This window comes from Oncorhynchus nerka, linkage group LG4, assembly GCF_034236695.1.
Source record: "Oncorhynchus nerka isolate Pitt River linkage group LG4, Oner_Uvic_2.0, whole genome shotgun sequence".
In the NCBI taxonomy this organism is placed as follows: domain Eukaryota; kingdom Metazoa; phylum Chordata; class Actinopteri; order Salmoniformes; family Salmonidae; genus Oncorhynchus; species Oncorhynchus nerka.
The window spans coordinates 23,750,781-23,756,780 of record NC_088399.1 but is presented as its reverse complement, the minus strand read 5'-3'; positions in this window follow the sequence as shown (position 1 = coordinate 23,756,780).

The window sequence follows — 6,000 nt, the reverse complement described above, 5'->3', positions numbered from 1 at the left end:
TATGTTGTTACTGTCTGATGATGAAAATATGATGTTGATTACTTTTACTTTTTTTAAAAAATCATTTGGCAGGTGACTGTTGTGGACGTAATTATTGATGATGTTGCTGTCTGATTGTTTTGAAAAATCTGATGTTGATTTACTGTTACTGTTGTTATCATTAGGCAGGTGACTGTTGTGGACACTGTTGACTGGAGTGATTTTCCCGTGCAAGACACTGAGCAGCAGGAGATCAGGAGATGTGCTGAGCTTGCCCCAGACGCTGTGTTGCTGGTGATCCCTGCAGACCTAGTACCTGCGCTCAGTGGACCAACACCTTGGTCTACTGGGGGATACAGTCCAGAGAGACACCATAGTGCTTTTCACTTTTGGAGACTTTCTACAACACCAGATCATAGAGCAACACATTGAGAGAGGAGTCCTTGTGGAGGTTTGTTAGCATATGTGGGAACAGGAACCATGCTTGTTACAAAAAGAGGAAAGGGGGTGAAGGACAAGTAGAAGAACTATTGGAGAAGATCGACAACATGTTGGCAGAGACCGGGCATTCTGTGGTGATGGGAGACATTTCTCAGGTGCTGGAAGAGACACAAGAAGAGGCTGAAGTTATCCAGAAACAATAAGAAACTCTCTTTAGGTGTGAGTACATTTTCTCACCAACTCAGTGGCCTTGTGGTTAGTGTCCGCCGGCCTTACGCAATGCTTACATTTTCTGACACACTACTGTTGCACTTTTTAAGTGAAATATTTCTATTTTTACAAGATAAATTGTATCAGAACTCTTATAGGCCGGTCTCAGCAAACTGTTCATCACTAACAAAGAGGAATGTCCTAAAATTTCGACATTGATACAACATTTTAGACTGAAAAGACACATTCTCATTATAGGTGCAGCTCAGCTGCTCTCAGAGTTGAGGATGGTGCTTCTGGGGGAGGAGGGGGGTGGAATGCTGTCAAGAGCTCTACAGGAAACACCATCCTGGGCATAAATGCATTTGGGCAGTGGACCTCCAAGCACCAGAAGGCACAGGCTGAGGTGGTAGGAAGGAGAGTGGTGGTGGTAGACACTTCTGGCTGACAGAATAATTCCACAGCTTTCTCACCCGAGCAAGATATTGTGGACTGGGTTTGTCAGTGTTCCCCAAACCTCATGCTCTCCTCCTGGTCATTAACGTGCTCATCATTCACAGACCCCCAGTGGAGGTCTGTGGAGCGACGAACGGGGCTACTAGGGAAGACCATGGTGCTGTTCACTGGAGCAGACATACTGCAGGGCACAATCATAGAGTAAAAGAAAAAAGCATTCAAAATCTTTTAAGAAATTGTGGGAACAGATATCACATTTTCAACTATGGGAACAGGGGGAATAGCTCTCAGGTCAAAGAGCTACTGGAGGATACCGAGAAGATGGCCCTGAAAACATTGAAATATTCTGCCTCCTCTCTTTTCTGCCACAATGTTAGACTGTCTATCTTCTCCAGCAGCTCTTTGACTTCTGAGTAGTCTTCAAACATCTTCTTGCTGAAAACATGGTACCTGTCTCCACATCTACCAACAAGCCATTAGAGATCTTCACCCGTTTTCAATGTGCTCCTCTATAGTTTTGTCTCCCAGCTGATCCCCGCTGGTGAAGAGAACTATGTTGTTTATCCACACCTTCTCTGCGAGGCAGGCAAGTTGCTCCTCTATTGCAGCTCTTTGTGTCTCTGTGACAGGACTTCTTAAGTCAACAACAATAAGGAATGTGTGGGGCCCAGGGCCACAGAGACACACTTCTCTCTATCTCTGATGTGATCAGTTCTGGGCTCTTGGTGAAAGCAGAAGGATAAGTGTGCAGCGAATTCTAAAAGATGAAAAGCCGAAATGAGTGTAACGTCCTGGCATTTAAAGCATACTCATTTTCTAAATTTCACATGCTATAAAACATTCAATTTTTGCATACCTAAAATGCTTACTATTTAGAATGCAAGTATGGGTATTCGGACGTGGCCATTGTCTTTTTTCACCAATAACATTATTTGAAGATAAATAACCATAGACACTCCAGTATTTCACATTTAAAAAACAGTAAGATATTTCCCTACTAATTATTAATTTGTATACTCACCTAAATACTTTATACTTTACATATACTCTTGTGTACTATAGTTTTTAAACGCTATGATTTGTCCCCTGAAGCTAATGTCACCCACTATATTGCGCTTTTCAGTGGACGGAGATACTCCAGCCTCCTCAGAAGGCCAAACCGGAGAAAACAGCAGGGAGGTCACCACTTGGACGGTGGACAATCTTCAATGGGGTCAGAGTACAGGAGTGAGATATAGGAGTAGAAACATTTAGGAGCAGGAGATAGAGAAATGAGGAGCTGGAATGAGATTGCCAGGGAGTTGTCATTAAATATAGCAGTGAGTTTTTGAGGTCATGTTGAGAACAGAGCTTACTGGAGTTGTGACTTGAAAAACTACTATCAACAGTATCAATATCATGTTCTTTGTTATTGTCAATGTAATTGGTCACCATACAGTTACTGGTTTAATATAGTGGCTCTATATGTCCTGTAAATATTGATTTCACTCTATGTATTTATTTGGAGGATAAATAATACACTGAGTTAGGAGTGTCCTAATATTGAGTTGCACCAACTTTTGCGATCAGAACAGTCTCAATATGTTGGGGCATGGATCTACAAGGTGTCGAAAGCGTTGCACAGGGAGGCTGGCCCATGTTGACTCCAATGCTTCCCACAATTGTGTGAAGTTGTCGGAATGTCCTTTGGGTGGTGAACCATTCTTGATACACATGGGAAACTGTTGAGCATGAAAAGCAGTATTGCGGTTCTTGACACACTCAAACCGGTAAGCTTGGCACCTACTACCATACCCTGTTCAAAGGCACTTAAATCTTTTGTCTTGCCCATTCCCCCTCTGAATGGCACATAATCACAATCCATGGCTCAATTGTCTCAAGGCTTAAAAATCCTTCTTTAACCTATCTCCTCCCTTCATCTACACTTATTGAAGTGTATTTAACAAGTGGCATCAATAAGGGATCATAGATTTCACCTGGTCAGTCACGGAAAGAACAGGTGTTCATAATGTTTTGTATACCCTGTGTATGTTTCTGTGGGGAAAAAGCTATATTCCATTAGCCTATGTATTCAGTTATTAGAATAAATGCATAGTCATGCCAATTGTATCACCTGCCATTTTTTTTTATTAATCTACAACAAAACTAAAAACATTTTCAAACCCAACCTTACTTCTTTACAAAACCCAACCTTACTTCTTTACACTGCTTTTCTCCCAAGCTTAGTATGGTGACATGATGTTCACATAGAGCTTGCCAGCTTGTAGTCCTAAAGAACGGAAATTAGTTAGCATTTTATACATCTAGTTAGTAAAAGGAGAAAGAATAGGATTTTGGAATAAACTCAGAAAATAAGGTCTGAGGTTAAAACCGGCTTGGGAAATCTTGTATGTTTTGTTCTATGAGATAATATCAGTCAGCTAACATGACCTTTATGAATTTTGAAGCTTTAGTGTGATTAATGTGCTTGTTTTGATTTACATAAATGTTTAGAAATTCCCAGTAGGCGACATTAGTTGATGAAGATAGAACAAAATGTATAATAAGATCTCCTAAGCCTGTGTTTATTGTAGATCTTATTTTCGCCATTTATCCAAAACCCCTAAAAAAATACCCATAGGCTTTGGCCAACGTGCCATGGCGGAGTTAGCCGCCATTAGTGCCTACCAAAAGAAGCCATTACTATTGCTCTCTATTGTGGTCCCATGTGGCTCAGTTGGTAGAGCATGGCACGTGCAACACCAGAGCTGTGTTCAAATACTCACACTATCCACACTAACCGTACTATTTGTGACGTGAATTTAGTATATAGTATGCTTATTGGTCATAGTATTGATATAGTTAGTATGCCAAAAATTCCCAGATTTCGTGCTAAATTTGCCAAAATATGAAGTATACACGAGGAGGACACTATTTCTGTACTTTAGGGCCCATAATGCAATTCTTCAGGAATTGGGCTTGGCGTCACATCGTTTTCAGATTTGAAGAAAACAGCTAAAAATATGCAACTGAAGTCCAACAATAGCTGATACAAATTCATTGCTTTAACTATTTATGACAAATGTTAACAAAATGTTGAGCAATGTAATAAAGTAATTACATTTCAAATAAATTACCGTACACGTTATGTTGGCTGACAATTTGTTAGCTACTCTGTCCTTATGGCATATCATTACAGCAGTATGTACCGGTATGTTGGCTAATCACCTTACGTTAGTTGGCTACTTATACATCAAACTTACCAGTATATTATGTATGGGCTAGTCATTGTGCGTTCTCAATGGACGTTCGGAAGCTTTCATAAATTTGCTCTGGCTACTTACTCCGATTTTGATTTCAGAGCCCTCATGCAGTGTTGCCAACTAATTTTCAGGGTAAGTTGCTAGAGGCAGATTGATTTGTTGCTAAATTACGTTGTGATGTCATTGCGTGATAATGTAAAACTGCGTCATTACGTAGAATACACAATAACGTTAGTCAAATTGACTGGCCATCTCAAGGAAAAATATGATTTGACATTTGTTCAGGTACAGACTCCCACTCTTTTCTGTTCTTCTGGCTGTACAAATTTGATTGAGACATGTTGTAAGTTCTGTTCAAGATCAAACATTCGTGACGAACTATATTCATTGGGTTTGGCTCGTCGAACCCGTACTACTGCTGCTGCAGTCAGCCAACAATGATTTGCAATTTGCTGAAATTGCTGCTCGCCTGCTGCTGACGTCACTCACAATGCACTTTTGGAGCCAGGCACGTGTGTTGTGACTGAGTGTGTGACAGAGAAAATCATTTTTGTGTCATTTAGAGGGAAAATGCATTTTAAAAAGTAGCTAAATTTGTTGCTAGGTGCTGTTTGAAAAAAACGTTGCGAGGGTAGTCGGAAAATTTGCTAAATCTAGCAACAAAACTGCCAAGTTGGCATCACTGCACTCATGTGAGCACAGAATAATGAATTTGGCCGGTGTCAGATAGTCAGTAAAAAATTGTTTTTAAATTGTTGCCAGTAACACAGTTAATCACCAACGCTCTAGATAACATGAAAACTGCCTACCCTGCTCTGCTAGGGCAAGTGAAATGGTCCGAGTGATCACACTCATTTGTGTCTGGAAGTAGCTAGCAACGTTAGCTTGGGTGCTTGACTGCCGTTGTAAGGTCAGAATGCTCAAATCAACCCTACTCCTCCGCCCGAGCGTCCAGTGTGTTCTCCGAGAGAGCGTAACGCTCTTTACAAACGGACAATCTGACAATGCTCTGAATGTATGAGCGCACTCTGGAAACACACCCGAATTCATAAAATGTCTAACTAGTCATTTGTTTATGCTAACTAGCTAGCAAGAGGTTGCAAAGCAACAGCATCAACTTCCGGTAGTCCGGAGAAGAGCTAGACGCTCAACTGAAAGGATACTGTTCCGTTTACAGTACACTAAAATGAACTAATAGTATATAGTATGTAGTATATACTCATTAAGTATGTAGTATACAATATGTTAGTACAGTTATTCGAACACAGCTCAGGGTTGAGCTCAATTTCCGGGGGTGACCACTATGAAAATAAACACAGAACTGTATTCTACTATTGTAAGTTGCTCTGGATAAGAGCGTCTGCTAAATGACAACAAATGTAAAAATCTCTTAGGAAATATACCACTTAAACTAGAATAATATGTGAAGTGTTAGAAGTCCAAAGTTATTGGATGTGTGTGATGAGTACCCTACAGTAGCAGTGCCCTCTAATGGCATTGCAATATTACTGCAGCACTTGACAATTTCAAAATAGTGTCTGTAGTGTCCCCATCTAACCTACAAAACCCAGTCAGTCACTCATTCACGGACATAAATCAGTTAGGACATACCCCTTCCACATCCATCTGCTGACCTTTGGTGTAAAGTGGATTATTGGTAAATCCACAGGAA